This window comes from Notamacropus eugenii, chromosome 4, assembly GCF_028372415.1.
Source record: "Notamacropus eugenii isolate mMacEug1 chromosome 4, mMacEug1.pri_v2, whole genome shotgun sequence".
Taxonomy (NCBI): domain Eukaryota; kingdom Metazoa; phylum Chordata; class Mammalia; order Diprotodontia; family Macropodidae; genus Notamacropus; species Notamacropus eugenii.
This window is the reverse complement of record NC_092875.1, coordinates 358,961,302-358,978,230: the sequence shown is the minus strand read 5'-3', so window position 1 is coordinate 358,978,230 and position 16,929 is coordinate 358,961,302. Positions and strand designations below refer to the sequence as shown.

At 37.5% G+C, this 16,929-nt stretch overlaps 1 long non-coding RNA gene across 4 annotated transcripts in view; it reads left to right on the top strand.

Annotated features, from left to right (window-relative positions):
- LOC140498516 (uncharacterized) overlaps positions 1-16,929 on the top strand; it is a 208,245-nt gene that overhangs the window by 157,328 nt on the left and 33,988 nt on the right. For all 4 annotated transcript variants that reach the window (XR_011965122.1, XR_011965123.1, XR_011965121.1 and 1 more), the window contains one exon: positions 6,070-6,117. This is a non-coding gene — a long non-coding RNA (uncharacterized lncRNA). The remainder of the gene's footprint in view (positions 1-6,069; positions 6,118-16,929) is intronic.

The window sequence follows — 16,929 nt, the reverse complement described above, 5'->3', positions numbered from 1 at the left end:
TTTCATTCACCTTACTCTGGGCATATTCCAATTTGTCTATGCCCTTCATAACATTAGAACCCAGAACTGAACACTACTTCAGAAATGTCTCAACTAGAGACACAGTATAGAAGAACTGTTACTTTGGGTTAGTAAAATTCACTTTTGACAATTATTAAAGAACCTAAAAAAAATTCAGCTTCAATTTCATTTGCACCCAGAACTACATTTAGAGGGAGAATACAAAATTTATTTTGCATTACTTAAAACAAATATAAAATTGCATTTAAAACACTATCTGAGTTTATAGAAAGGTTTTCAAATTCCATGTTTAAATACAACATTAGATTGCTTGTCAAACAGGGTCTAATGATCATAGTCTGCTTTAATAAGTGTTTGCTTCTAAATGGAATACCAGGCCATCTATTTTAGTACACAATAATTTCTGTACACATTGGAATTATTTTAACATCAAAAGTTACAATGAATAAGTATCAAACCCTGTGTCAGTGTCCTGGTTTAAATTACCTTGGAACCTTACATCATAAGGTTCTTTAATACCAGGTGATGTGAAATATAATTTAGATAAAACATTAGTGTAGTATAATAATAGCGCATTATGTTGTCAGTATGAATGACCTATCTGTATATTTGTTATAGCAATACTTGCCTTTTGTTATTGTTTGGTCATTTCAGTCACATCTGACTCTTTGTGGCCCTATTTGAGGTGTTTTTGGCGAAGATATTGTGGTTTGCCATTTCCTTCTCAAGTTCATTTTACAGATGAGGAAACTGAGGCAGACAGGGTTAAGTGACTTGCCCAGGGTCACACAGCTAGTAAGCATCCAAAGTTGAATTTGAACTCCAGAGGGGAAGTTTTCCTGACTTCAGGTTCAGTGCTCTATCTATTGCACCACCTAAGTGACAGCATGTTTGCTTTTAGGAACACTTAAAAAAACATTTTTATCACAATTGAAGAAATGTAAAAGCTTTTTAAAATGTTATACTCAAGTTTATTTAAAGGGCACTGACATGAGGACTGATCGTATAGTATCTATTCTTGACTTCTCCCTCATCTCACTCCAGGATTCATTCCTAACAATCAGGCTTCTGGGACAAATTAATCCCTTTCTCTATTAGGAAAAGATTCTTCCCCTAGAGAAGCAGTGTGAAATTGTGGAGAGGCAGCTGGCCCAGGCCACAGGAAGACCTCAGGTCAAGCTCCATCTGTTCCATACTGGTAGCGTGACTGTGAGGAAGTCACTTATTTGCCAATGTCCCAAGTAAGTCTTTAAGTTACAAAGAAATTGATCTGCATTGGTGATGAGGAGTTTCCTCCTCAGGAGTGCCCTCCCTAATGAAATCTTGAATGAGTCTGGTACTGACACCTGGGAAAGACCTTACTTTAGGAAGGCCAAGGTCACCCACTGCATCTAGGACCATTGTCAATTGTTTTGCCCCAGTACTTTGATGACTCAGGAGGAGAGAGCATGGCTGATGACTTTGTACAGCTTTACCCCCACATATCCAATTTGTGTGCAAGTCAAGACATCACCCTTGTGATGTCGTTGGTCCTTTGCAAGAATGAAGGATGAATAACAACCAATGAAATGAAAAACAAAAAGAAAGAATGAAAGAAAGAAAACTATAGGATGATTCCCACTCTTTCCTAATAAAGCAGTTACTAGGGCTAACAAGGGAGAATTTGTCTAAGACGCAGCAAACACATCATATTTTTAATGCTTAAAAACTCTGTTCTCCATGCTTGTAGCACATCAATTTGAGTATGTCACAGGAAAGGCTGAAAAACCTTTGGCAAATAGTAACATTTTAGTTCAGGCACACAAAAATGAAGGCTCTCAGAACTGAATGAGATGGGTGTCCACAATTCCTCTCCTTCATATGAGAATGACCAGTTCTTACATACACACACACGTACGTGTATATGCATGTGTGTATATATGCATGTGTATATGTATATGCATATATGTGTATGTATGTGTATATATATGTATGTATACATATACATCTTCTTGTATTTTTTTTGTTTTGTTAAATATTTCTTAATTACATTTTAATCTGTTTCTGACCCTCAGGATTATGGCAGCCCAATGTAGTACCTGGGCAGGGTGTTTGATGCCTCTGCTTTTCATCATCTAAGCCTACCTATGGGACTAAAGACCTCTCCACCTTGCCATTTGATTCACTGCTCCACCATTAGAACTTCTGGGTCTTTCCATTTGCCCTCTAACTGAACTTCTTTTTCTTTGTCATGTTCCCTAACTAAAGCATGAGCTTCCCGAGAACAGGACTTGTGTCCCTTTTTCTCTTTGTATACTCAATGCTTATCCTCAGTGCTTAGCAATATGTATGTAATCACTCCAAACCAGTACTAGTCTACAACACTGGAGTCTCCATCTCTGCTCTAGGGCCCTTCTTCTCACTTTGGAGAAATCTTCTCCCTTCCAATATCTTCCTCCAGCTTCCACTCAAGGAAGTACCTACACCAAGCATGATTACTTCAAATTCCAACCAGCCCACGACTTTGCAGACTTGCCCCAACTTTGCCCCCCAACTGCTTCAGTTTCCTTTATGTTTTGTCATCCTTTACTGTTATATGTTCTTTAAGGGCAGGTACCATCTTTCTTTTTGCTTTTATTTGTATACCCAGGGCTTAGTACAGTGAATCTCCACGTAGTAAATGCTTAACAAATATCTCTCTGTTTTGGTGTCTCTCTGTCTCTGTCTCTTTCTCTTTTTCTCTCCCCCTTCATCTCCCTCCCATCCCCTCCCCTCTCCTCTCCTCCCCTCTCCTTTCCTTTCCCTTCCTCCCTGCCCCTCCCCCCTCTCTGTCTCTCTCTGTCTCTCTCTCTCTAGTAAATGCTTCACAAATGCTTTTTTGTGCATTTATTTTACATAACTGCATTCTCTTTACCTGTTTCTAAAAATATCAGATCTAAGCACTGAGGATACAAAGAGAAAAAGTGATACAAGTCCTGTTCTCGAGGAACTCACACTTTAATTAGAGGAGATAACAAAGAAAAAGTTCAGTTACTGGGCAAATGGCAGGCAAATATAAGTGAGAAGGGCTCTTCATGAGTAACTTCTACCAATGTAGGTCAGCATCTTCCTTACAACTTATGGTGTTCGATTGTTATCTGGGACACTTAGAGGTTAAGTAATTTGTCTAGAGTTACACAATCAATATGTGGCGGAGGCAGTACTTGAACTTGAGTCTTCCTACCTCTGAGGCCACTTTCTATCTGCTATGACCTGCTACAGCTCTTTGGGTTCTATAATCTTCCTATAGAGGGATACTAGCCTACAGTACCCGAGCACCTGCTGATCTACTGTAATGAACAACCTTTCCTTTTATGAAACAATGAATACTTGACTTTGGAAATATGTATGCTTTGCAAAAATCTTATCAGAATAGTAAAATAAATGGGGAAAAGGGAAGAGAATTAGGATTTACGTAGAGCCTACTATGTGCCAGGCACTGTGCTAAGCACTTTACAAATATTATCTTCTTTGATCCTTATAACTACTCTGTGTGGTAGGTGCTGTTACTATCCCCTTTTTATAGTGGAAGGAGCTGAGGTAAACAGAGGTTGAGTGACTTGCCCAGGTTCCCATGCTAGTAATAGATTTTGTTACTGTTGATGGTAATCATGGTGGTGATTGGGTCTCATGTTAATCAGCAGAATAAATTTTCCTTTTGGTAACAGTATGACCCTAACAACAGGAAGAGAATGTGAACAGAGTGAGTGTTTAATAAATGTTTGTTGCATTAAATGGACTGCAGAAAACAACTCTTTTTGTTTCATATCTTGAGGCTTTGAAGTTAATGATGCTGCAATCACAATCCATCAGTTATCTAGAAGTTCCAATAGGATTTTCTCTTTCCACCTCCTTCAGATGTTGAAGGTTTACTATTTTTGTGTAGCCCTATTTGTCAAAGTTCTCTGAGCATGATATGCTTTCTTTTCCTGCCATTTTTATCAGTCCTGTATGGCATATAGTGTCTGAGGGGAAGACAGTCTTCTCTGGATTGTAACTCATTTGATAACTGTTGGTTTTATAGATTTTTCCCTTTATCCTGTTGTTCTGATTCTACAGAGTTTAATCTCAAACTATTATGACTTTAACCCTTCTCCTCTTTTGTCCTTTTTGTTTTTCTTCCCATAACTTTGTTCTAGAGGGTTTTCAGATTTTTTCTTTCATATGCTGCTCGTATCTATTCACAGTTTCTTTGCTTGTTTTCTTTTATAGTCTCTTTGGACCCATAGAGTCATAGATTTTTAAAACTGCATAATTTTTCATTCCCCAGTCTACTATTTCTAGAGTATGGGGCAAGTTCTGGACAGACTAGATGATTTCATCCATCAAAACTCATTTTATATATATATATGTATATATATATACATATATATATGCATATGTGTGTGTGTGTGTGTGTGTACATATATATATATATATATATATACATATATATGTGAAATGGTCTTATAGATTTGCACAAAATGAAGAGTAAAATGAGCAGTACCAAGAGAATGTTGTATTCAGTAAGAACAATATTATTTTAGGAACAATTTTGAATGACTAAGTCATATTGATTATTGTAAATACCCAAATGAACTACAAAGGATATATGAAGGATGCTGAGAAAGAATTGATAAATACAAGTATGTATAGAGCTTTATATAAGTGTGTGTGTGTATATATTATGTATATACACACACACACATATATATTAAATATACATATTTGTGTCTAATGGTAGCCATCTGTGGGGGGGAGGGAAGAAAAAAAGGAAAAAAGAAAAAAAGTGTTACATGATAACTTTATTACATATTTCAAGGGAATAGCAAGTTGTACAAAATGAATTTGCAGTTTCATGCATATTTTTTTCTATTTTGCTATGTTATGGAAATGCTTGTTTTATTTCTTAAGTTCAGAACAATAATAATTAATAATAATAAAACAAGTCCAGGTGTTGAAACTCTCTATTGATACATATTATCAGCTTGACTGTAACTTAATAGTCTTACCAAGTTGCCTGGGGGTACTGAGAGGAAAAGTGAGTTGTCTAGGATACAACCAGTATGCGTCAGGGGTTGATCTTCCTAACTTGAAAGCTGGCTATCTTTTCACTAAATCATGCTTTCTCTCAAATTACACTCATATTACATATGAGATGTTTCTTTTGATTTTTCATTTAAAAATGCCCATAAAGTAAAATTCTTCCAAGATTGAAAGTTCACTTAGAAACCTATGTACCAATAGGATCATAAAGAGAAGGAAAGTTAAATTTATAATGGTACCTCAGTGATTATAATAGGGCTGATTCGTTGGCATATAATGTCTTGGACAATGAACTTGGTTCAAAATTAAAGAGGAGGAAAAAATGGGTTTGATTGTATTTGGGAAATTATGAAATCCTTTGTTTGACTCCTGGTTTCTTTCTGAAATGAAATATCACCTTTTTTCACATTTAGCATACTTTTTTTCAGTAATACTAGATGGCTTTAAATAATAAAATGCCATAGTCTTGAATGAATCAAAATTATGTGTTATTCAAAGCATAATGGAGGGATGCCTGGCAACCTAAATAGACTGAAGCATATAGTACCACTTTTAAATTACATACAAGTGCATAAAAGATAATGACAGAGATGTATCACCCAAGAAGGAGATGGACTAGTTTTATAGCATGAGCAAGGGGACAACCCATATCATTCATGTGTAATGTCAAGAGATTTGGTGGAAAGTCCTAGCATGTTGCATTGGCTCCCATGTAGGATTTACAGAAGCAAACGGACAAGTATTGAGCAGGATGTGAAGGTATGGATGACTTTTAATTGGTACTGTTGAGGGAATACCCATAGAAATGAGATCACAGACCTATTGCTATATTGAAATGCTTCCATGATCATTTCCAGCTTTCAATAATTTACCATTATCCCCCTGGATTGACCACGTGGACAGATTTCTGTAACATTTGTTTTATTTGGGTGTATATATGGAAAAGCAAACTCTATAGAGAAATGATATTTGGAGATTAACATGTTTTCCCTTTTTCTTTCACAGGAATTTCTAGGAGAGATTTTGATCTTCACATTTTAAGACCACTTAAAAGTAAGATGTTAGACAATAAAAAAAGAGGTTAGAAACTGTTTGCTCTTGACTAACTTGTAAATCACTATAAATGAGTAAATATGAACATTTTTAAAAGGAACTCTGTTCCAATTTGTGCTCTTTTGAAAAATTAACATAACTCTGACATGAGGTGCCAAAACTAGATTTGTTGTGAATGTTTGAACTGCAATTAAAAACAAGTAAGGAAAGGTTGTGTAAAAAATGAAAAAAACTTGAGGGACAGAATTTCTGGGTAATTAATGATCACTATATTAATTAGACTAGCTAATAATCAACAAATTGATGATCAGTCATTTCTCAGACAAAGAACCTGAAGAGACCAGAAGCTTTAATATACTTTTGGAAAAGCAGGTTCCCCTGACCAGTGAAAATCTTCCCTGAATGGTGCATAATTAATGAGAGGGTGGATTAAGAACTTTCAATCCCTCTAGTTTAGAATGTGGTTTCATCGTGAGATTCAACTGCCTTCAGCAACCTGGATGGAGGAATCAATCTACATTCAGATTCTTGGTTCTGTTTACACTCTAAATAGAAGTAAGGTGTCCTAGTTGGGTGGGGCTCTGCCCAAGATGAGGAGCATGTTCTGCAAGGATTAGAGCAATTTCAGCAACCACATCCTTTAGAGACTGCCTTGAATGAAGAAAGAAAAAGTCTGGATCCTAATTAATAATGGGTAATTAATATAATAGAAAATAATCATTTCCCTCAGTTGGGATTCCTAGCAGTGCAAGTTTTAGCATAGAAATCAGCAACAGGTAAATCAAACTTCTTACAACCTAACCAGGCTAGTATTCTACAGGGTGAATGATAAATGTAAGCTTCCAAAGCCTGTGTAATCATCTAAGCATTGCTTATGTTCCATGTGGATGATTTCATTTATGTGAATATGTTTTTAAGAGATAAATGACAAACCATTAAAAACATAAATTGTCTTGAAATCTTGTTTAATTCAATAATTTTCTGTGAAACTAGACGTATGGATCTCTGTCATTCCAGACTGGAGAATTTAGAGCTTCTTGCTTTACCTTCTTGAGAGGGAGGGTAGTATAGCTAGCAAGGACCCTTGGACTGGAGTAAGAATTACTAAGCCTGAGTCTCAACTTCAATACCTGTTAGTTGTTTAATTCCAGGCAAGAATCCTCTCTGAGTCTGTTTCCTCAACTATAAAATAGGAATCATACTTTGCCACCTATATGTTATGAAGAAAGAGAACTTTAATCATATAGTATATTCAATGTGAGTTATTGCCAGGCCTAGAGGCCTGAGGGCTACCCGAGTCTTCTTACCTTACCTCTCGCAGGTCTTCGGCTGGCCAAACCGGATAATCGTATGAGAGAAGAGACTTTACGGAGTCAAACAAGGTTAGGCTTTTATTCAGGGTCCTGGTTACAAGTGCAGGGGGAATTCTTCCTTAGGAGGGAGCGAGGAATCTCCCAAGGAGGCAAAGATCTTACAATAAGAGATTGGAAGCAGAAGTGTAAGTGGGGAGAGAGGGGGAGGGGAGAGCGAAGAGAGGAAAAACAGAGCCTTATGTCCTGTCCGCTCCACGCCCCTCCCGCCTAAGAGCGCCTTCAGGCTTTCCTGATCCTAATTAAGCTCTCCAGCCGCAAAGTTTGCACCTGAATACCGTGCCTGTTAGATAACAATAGGTGTGCCCAGATCCGGGACAGTCTCGAGGGGGATGCTCCTCCCATCACGTTTCTCACGGGAAGAGGCGGAAATACACGAGATTGCTCGGTCTCACTCCTCGATTCCCTGGTGTTTATGGGGGGCCTCGTGAGAACTCTAAGATTTAGAAGTTCCCACCTTTACCCGCCCGAGACTGTCCACATGGAATTGAGCTTCCATCCCCAGCAAGTTATTATTATTTAAAAGATGTAAATATCTTTTTTTTATATAGGATGTATTTCCAATGGACCTATTTTTCTTCCACTCCCCTCCCTTCCCTTCCATTCTCCTTCCCTTCCCTTTCTGAGAAAACGTTTTAGTAATACCCTTTGCCCTTATACTAAGGTAATTTATGAAAATCACCCTCCTCCAGTTGGACCTCCCTTGTAATGTAGCAAAAAAACATTTAAAGCAAAAATACCTGATTCAGGAATAGCATTTGAAAATGTATAGAATATTTTTCCATCTTAATCCCACAACTTTTATTTACAGGAGGGAGCTACACTTCCTAATTTTTTTCCCATTATTGGTTGTTCTAGTTACTCAGAGTTCAATTTCCTTTTTTCATTCACGTTGTTGGAGTCATTTATATAGTGCTTTTTCAGCTATACCTATTTTACTTTGACTCAACTAATATAAAGCTTTCCATGTTTCTCTGCTTTTTTGTTTTTGTCATTTATGACTACCCAAGATTCCATTATAATCCTGTAGTGTTTTCTCAGACATTTCCCAGTTGATAGACATATAATTTGTTTCTAGTTGCTTGCTATCACAAAGATTATTCTGAATGTTTTGATGTATATTTTTTGTCTTTCTCCTTGTTTGGTTGCAGACTTAATGGTGGCCATTTGGCTCTTTTTGGATTGGTTGTTGGGTGTTTTTGGAAGGAGTGTCAATGCAGAGCAATGGAGATGCTATAAATCCTTTTGGGGTAAATTTTCATTTGTCGTTTGGATCTGAGGGAAGTAGACAGGTATATCTTTTTATTGTCAGAGCCTATTGATGTGTGAAAAGATGTCCTGCAAAGTAACAAATTAAGAGTAGGATAGCAGACTTAACAGAAATTTGTGGATATTGGAAGTCCCAAAGTATTTAGAAAAATTATGGATTGTGTGGTGTCCTTTCCACTAAAGTCCTACTCTGATGCCTTATTCTGTTGTAGAGGGAACTGTGGGTTCTTTATAGGTCATTCCAGTAGAGCATAAACTCTAACAGATCCTATCAAATAAAAGAAGCCTTGATCAGTGGATGAAAGTAGTGATGACCAAAGACAAACCTTACTAAAGGTTGAGAGACTCATCATCTGAAGGTTGATTGGTTAGCAATGAAATAAATTAAGAAGAGCCTTCAGTGAAGGTCCAGAGAAATGTATATTTGTGTATGCCAGTGAAATTGCTGATCAGTTAAAGTTGAACATGTGGTATCACCTCAGGTTATAGTTTTCATTTAATCTACAGAACTCATTCCATGAATTTATCTTGTATCTAAGTTAAATATGTAAATAGAGTAATTAATTATGTTTAGTTCTGGACATACCAATTTGAAATGGACATTGATAAGCTAGAGAGCATCCAGGGGAAGATAATAAGAATGATGAAGCTCTGTGAGTCCATGGCATATGAGTTGGTTGAAAGGTTTCCAGGTGTGGAGGACCTATGGCCTAGAGGCTACATGTGGCCCTCTAGGTCCTCAAGAGTAGCCCTCTGACTGAATCCAAATTTCAGGCTGTGAAGTATGGCAGCCACATGAAAGAAATATTAGATTTATTTTGTTTGGACTCAGAGGACAGGACCAGGAGGAACTTTCAAGGGGTCAATTTGGGTTTGATGTCAAGGAAAGAACAAAACAAAACAAAATTTCCTAACGTTTAGAGCTGCCCCAAAATGGAAGGGGCAGCCTTGAGAGGTGGTGAGTTCCTCATTGCTAGAGGTCTTCAATGAGAGGCTAGACCACTATTCATTGCATTTGTAATAATGGGTATTCTTTTAGGGCATGGGTTCAACTAAATAGCCAATTAGATCCCTTAGAATTCCTGAATTCTGTGATCTTGTGATATTTACATATTGTCTTCCCTAGTGGGAAGTACTCACTTTGAGAGAAGGAAATATTTCATTTTTGTCTCTGGATCTTAGCACAGCCCCTGACATATATGAGGTACTTAATAAATAGTTGTTGCTTGAGTAAAGGTCCTGACACCAAAAAAGGACAGAGATCTATGTAGTTGCATTTATTCTCAGGTTGAAACACCCCTCCTCCAGCAGCAGTCTCTCCCCTCCCCCACCATATACTAGAGGACAAGATAGGAAAGATTTTGGAAGTTGGGGATTTTGCCTGATTTTAGTGCTCTGGTAAACAGTTCACTGGAGCTCTGCAAAGAAGCAAAGCAAAGTGAGTAGTGCCCAGGAGAGCATTCTGGAGCCAATGCTAACTTGTGCAGGAACTCTTCTGCATGACTTTATTACAGTGATTACTGAGCTGTTCAGTACCAGAGTAACAATTACTGCTGCCACTCTTCGGTTAGCTGACACACTGACATCCTCAGAGAGCGGAATCTAGGAAGCTCAGCCCATTGAGCCAAGTGAACAAATACACACTGGGTCCATAAAAAACACATTTCAGAAATGAAATAGGAGGGGCTTGGGGTAAATGACAAACAGTTCTTGCTTCAATGGAATACTCATAGATTAAGAAAAGGAAATAAATCATTAAAGTGATTTTGTAAGTGTGCATTAGTATACTTTCCCCTCCCTCTGCTATGAGATTTTTAGACTTTCATTGTGGAGTCTTCCCCTTTGCACAGAAAGATGTAGAATAAAAAACATTCTTTCATTTGTCAAACCACATGCTATTTTTCCTTTCTTTATTTAGTCAATACTTCCAAGTCTACCTGCTTTAGGAAGGCTCCTGTGAGCCCTTACCACCCAGCTTTTAGCCTAGCTAATTTTATGCCTCTCTTCCATCTATAAGGAATATCCAAAAAGAAGGGAGAAAATAAAGTCGTAGAAAGTATGTATTGTGAACCTTCTTTCAGAAGTACTTTGAGCCCTCAGGATCAAGTGTATTCTCTATGGAGTCTACCACATTATTGTTAATTAAACATAAAAAAAGCTTTGCCAATAGTAAGCTGATGTTTATTGGAATCAGCATTTCTTCTCAATGACTTTGAAATCTTTTGTTGTGATGTTAGTTTGCACTGATTCTTTAAAAGATCTATGATTTCAAGGGTAGAGCCAAGATGGTGGAGTAGAAGGGACCTGCCTGAGCTCTCCCCCCAAGCCCCTCAAAATACCTATACAAAATGACTCTAAACAAATTTTACAGCAGCAAAAGCCACAAAATGACAAAATGAAACAGATTTCCAGCCCAAGGCAATATAGAGTTGGCTATTGTGCTGTCCTCAGAGAGGAGCCCAGCCTGGTCCAGCACAGACAGGACTGGAGCAGTCCTCAGAATACTGAAGCACTGGCAGCTGTGGTGGTTTCCAGACTTCTCAACCCACAAATGTGACAGACAACTTCAAAGGTCATTGGGAAAGCTCTCTCACCTGGGTGAGAGATGAACATGGTCTGGCCCTAGCCCCAGGGTGACTGCAACCACTGCCTGGGCAGAGGCTTCTTTTAGAACTCTCCACCTGCAGAGTCTGGGGGAACTGAGTGGTTGATCTGGGTTGCAGTCCTGGCTGGTGATCCTGGGGGGAGGAGGGGTGCCGGTGTGGCGAAGCTGGTGGTGGCTGTGGAGATGGAATCCTATTTGCAGCTCCAGGGCAGAAAAGAGTTCCTGTGGTAGCTTACAGACCAAAGTTTCCTCCTCCAGGAGAGGAGGAAACACCTCACCTTTGATCATACTGCTTTGGAGGAACTGAAAATTTACAGATCCCTAGAGATATCTCTGAAAACAGCTGCGCAAACCCCCTGAAACTTGGGGAAGTACACCCTCCACTTAACAAAGAGCTCAAAAGTCAAGTAATTGGCTGGAAAATTGACCAAAAAGGGAAAAATAAGATTAAAGGAAGTTAACTTTCTTGGTGAAAAGTCTTTTTCTTACAATAAGGAAAATCAAAGCATACAACTAGAGGAAGAAAGCAGGGTCAAGGCTCCTACATCCAAAGCCTCCAAGAAAAATATGAAATGGTTTCAGATCATAGAGGAGCCAAAGAAGGATTTTGAAAATCAAGTAAAAGAAGCAGAAGAAAAATTGAGAAGAGAAATGAGACTGATGCAAGAAAATCACAAAAAACAAGTCAACCATTTGCTAAAGGAGACCCCCCAAAATGTTGAAGAAAATAATACCTTTGAAAATAGACTAACCCAAATGATACAATAGGTCAAAAAGGTAAATGATGAGAATAATGCCTTAAAAAGCAGAATGGAGCAAATGGAAAAGGGAGTCTAAAAACACAGCGAAGAAAATAATTCCTTCAAAATTAGAATGGAGCAAATGGAAGCTAATGACTTTATAAGAAATTAAGAAATTATAACAGATAAATATATACATATTTATACAAATTGTAATATATAATATATTATATGCAAATTATAATATATAAATATATACATACATAATATATAATTACAAATTATATACAAATAATATATAATCTATAATGTAGAAAACAATGTGAAATATCTCATTGGAAAAACAACTGACCTGGAAAACAGATCCAGGAGAGATTATTTAAAAATTACTCATCTACCTGAAAACCATGATCAAAAAAAGAGAGTCTAGATATCATCTTTCAGGAAATTATCATGGAAAAATTGCCCTGATAGTCTAGAACCAAAGGGAAAATAAAAATGGAAAGAATATACCAATCACCTCCTAAAAAAGATCCCAAAAGGAAAACCCCTAGAAATATTGTAGTCAAATTCCAGAATCCTAGGTCAAGGAGAAAATATTATAAGCATCCAGAAATAAACAATTCAAATATTGTGGGACTACAGTCAGAATAACACAGGATTTAGCAGCTTCTACCCTAAGGAAATAGAGGTCTTGGAATATGATATTCCAGAATTCAAAGGAGCTAGGATCAAAAAACCAAGAATCACTTACCCAGAAAAACTGAGTATACTTCAGGGAAAAAAATGGAATTTCAGTGAAATAGAGAACTTCCAAGTATTCTTATTGAAAAGACGAGAGCTGAATAGAAAACTTTACTTTCAAATGCAAGAATCAAGAAAAACATGAAAAAGAAAACAGGAAAGAGAAGCCATAAGGGACTCATTAAAGTTGAACTGTTTACATTCTTACATTGAAAGATGATATTTGTAATTCATGAGACCTTTCTCAGTATTAGGGTAGTTAGAGGGAATTTTATATATATATGTATATATATATATATATATATATATACATACATACACACACATATACACATGCGTGCATGTGCATATTGTATATGTGTATGTACATACATATAGATCTATCCATATATGTGTGTATATATACATATATACATATATATGTACATATGGACAGAGACAGAGGGAGACAGACAGACACAGAGAGACAGAGACATTCAGGGTGAGCTGAACTTGAAGGGAGGATACCTAAAAAATAAATTAAGTGTTGGGAAGAATGTACTAGGAGACTGAGAAAGGGAGAGGTAGGATGTAGTAAATCATCTCACATGAAAGAGGCAAGAAAGAGCTTTTGCAATGAAGGAGAAGAAGGGGAAGATGAGAGGGAATAAGTGAACCTCACTCTCATTGGATTTGATTTAAGGAGGGAATAACACACACTGAATATTTGGGCATGGAAATGTATCTTACCCTGTAGGAAGGCAGGGGGAAGGGATAGGAGAGGAAGGATAATAGAAGGGATAGAAGATTGAGGAGGGAAGGGTAATGAGAAGGGGTAATCAGAAGCAAACACTATTGTGGAGGGACAGGTCACGAGAGAGTGAAATAAATGGAAGGAAGGATAGGATAGACGGAAATGCAATTAGTCTTTTGCAACATGAGTGCCATGGAAGTATGCATGGCTACATATGTACAACCTATATCAAATTACTTGCTGCCTCAATGAGGATGGATGGGGAGGGAAGAAGGGAGAGAACATGAAACTCAAAGCTTCAAAAATGAATGTTAAAAATTATTTTGCAGGAAACTGGGAGATAAGTCATATAGGCAACAGGGTATGGAAATCTATCTTGCCCTACAGGAAAAGAGAGGGGAGGGAGACAGGAGAAAGGGAGGGGTGATAGAAGGGAGGGCAAATTGGGGAAAGGGGTAGTTGGTGTGCATGCTGTCCTGGGGTGGGAGGAGGGGAGAGATGGGAAGAAAATGTGAAATTCAAAGTCGTGTAAGTGAATGTTGAAAACTGAAAATAAAATATATTTAAAAAAAAAAGCTTCGCTTAAAAGTTTAAAAAAATGCTTGTTGAAGGGGAAAAAAAGAAAGATCTATGATTTCATCAGGGTAGTTATTCTCCCCAATCCCTCAAAGGATGGCCCCTTCATGAGTTATTTCAACCCAAAATGTTACCATTTGGTGGGCAATCTTCTGGTGATAAGTCTGACCACACTTGATGGGACTGATCTTTGTAATCTTGTGGTCTGTCATGAAATCCGTACCTAAAGCTTTTAAGAAACCGAGGTCACCTCTATGCCACTAATGAAATAGCAAATTTGAACCTCAGTGAAAGTGTGCATAGTGAGGTTGATGAACTTGTTCTTTACCCATACTTTAGTAGCTATTTCAATATAATTGGTTTGAATCATAACACTACATATTTTATTTTATGAATTGAAAAAGATTCATTTGAGGATTCCATAGGCTTCATCTGACTGCCAAAAGTCTATGTATATGTGTGTCTATGTGTTTATACGTATATACGTATTTATGTATATGTATATTACGCTATATACATATGTATTACACACACACTCACACACACACACACACACAAGAAAGTTAAGACCCCCTGAACCAGTCTATTTATTCATGAAGTATGAGAACCTGTGAATTCAGGACTCTCCTTCCTTCTGCTCCTATTTTTCCCACGTGACTGAATTTGCCACTTTGAATCTTGAAAGTATCAGTGCCAACAGTAATATTTAGGTCTTATCTCTGTCCCAGACATGCTCAGTGATATAGCTTCGGAAGCTAAACCCTCTGTATTCTTGTATCCTAAATGTGTGGCTGCCAAGTTGCCTTTTTATTACTTATATCCATTGTTACCAGTTCTTATTAGAACCAACAGAATGGGTAGAAATTTCAAAGAGGTAAATTCAGATTTGATGTAAAGAACAACTTCTTTACAAGTAGAGCTCTACCAAATTGGAATGGTGAATTAACCCTCCTTGAAAGTCTTCAAGCAAAGACTGGATTTCCTCTTGCACGTTATATGGTCATAGGAATTTCTTTTGTTTTTAAATTGGGTAATATAGTCTCACATTGTTGTGATTCTAGTTCCTGTACTGAGATTTCAGAATTCCTGCAAAAGATGGCAGCTTTGTTGCCTACCCTGTTCTAGTGATTATTTTTCTCCTCACCAAGACAATGAATTAATCTCAGAGTCTCTATTCTATTCCCTACCTCACTAACTAAGGTGATTCCAAACTAGTTAGATGTCTGTTAATGGTATTACTTGTATCATTGAAAAGATCAGCCACATGATAATGTTTCTACCATGAATCCATCAGAAGGCCTCAGTACAAAGCTTTAGAATTGTAGACAAGTAAATATGTAAAAATTCACAGCCTCCAGATGTGGATTTCAGCTAGGAATTCCAGATCTGGAAAGGGATACCAGAGGTCATCAAATCCAAGGAAACAAACACACACATGATATCCCTAGCAAGTGATCATTCAGTCTCCCAATTATATCAGGGATTCAAGGTTTGAGGAACTCATTACCTATTAATTACTTACTTCCCACAGAAGCATATCCAATTTTTGACAGTTCTAATTTTTTTCATTATTTTTTCATTTGTCCAGATGAAATCTTCCTATTCCATTTTGGAGTTCAACTTTAAGCCATATTCCACATGACACTACCTCAAAAATATATAAAAATTTAAATAATTTGCCATGTAGGTGATTTCTCCATACTTAACATCCTCAGTTTTTTCAAGAGCTTCTCAGATACAATGGTTTTAAGTCCCATCCCTGTCCTGAATGGTCCTCCTCCCTTCTCTTGGCTGTGCTCCAGCTTGACAATGTCATTGCTAAAATATGGAGTGAACCCAATACTCTAAATGTGGTCTGACCAGGGAAGGATACAATGGGATCATTAGTAGCTTTGTTCTGAACCCTATCTTTTTATTAATGTGGCCTGAGATTACATTAGCTTTCTTGGCTATCACATTAAAGTGCAGACCCATATTGAGTTTACAGGTCATTAAAAACCTCTGTTCTTTTCCAGCCACCACACCACTAACCTATAATTTTGTGGCTGTTTTTTTTTAAATGTAAGTGCAGAATTTTATCATTCTGCTAAACGCAATTTCATTTTGTTAGATTTGCTTCATTGTTTCAGCACATCAAGATCTTGTTGAACCCTAACTCTGTCCTCTGACATATTGGAGAGCTCACTCAGCTTCATGCCAATGTAAACATGATAAATATTCTATCTATGCCTTCATCCAGGTCATTGATAAAAATGTTTAACCAATCAAGACCAAGGACAGAGCCCTGAGGCTGTCAATTTGTCACTGCTGAATTCCCTGACCATGGCAGCTTGCCAAAGCACTTATGTGACTGTTCCCTGGAGGTCACAAATCCCACAGAAGAAATAGTACTTGGAAATCTTTGTAAGACAAGGGATGCTGCAATCATAGAGAATTTATCAGAGATAGAAGGGAACCCAGGACCATACTGGCTCCCTTGCATCAGAAACCCTTCCAAATCTGATTCAAACTGCTCTTAATTTTGTTGTTTCAGAAAGATATGAGTCAGATTAAGGAACAGTAGCGATATCACCATGATATCAACATATCTAAGTTTTTGTTCAGTTGTTTTTAGTTCTTTCCAACTCTTCATGATGCTATTTGGAGCTTTCTTGGCAAAGATACTGAAGTGGTTTGCCATTTCCTTCTCCAGCCCATTTTACAGATGAGAAAACTGAGGCAAATAGGGTTAAGTGATTTACCCAAGGTCATACAGCTAGTGTCTGAGGCCAGATT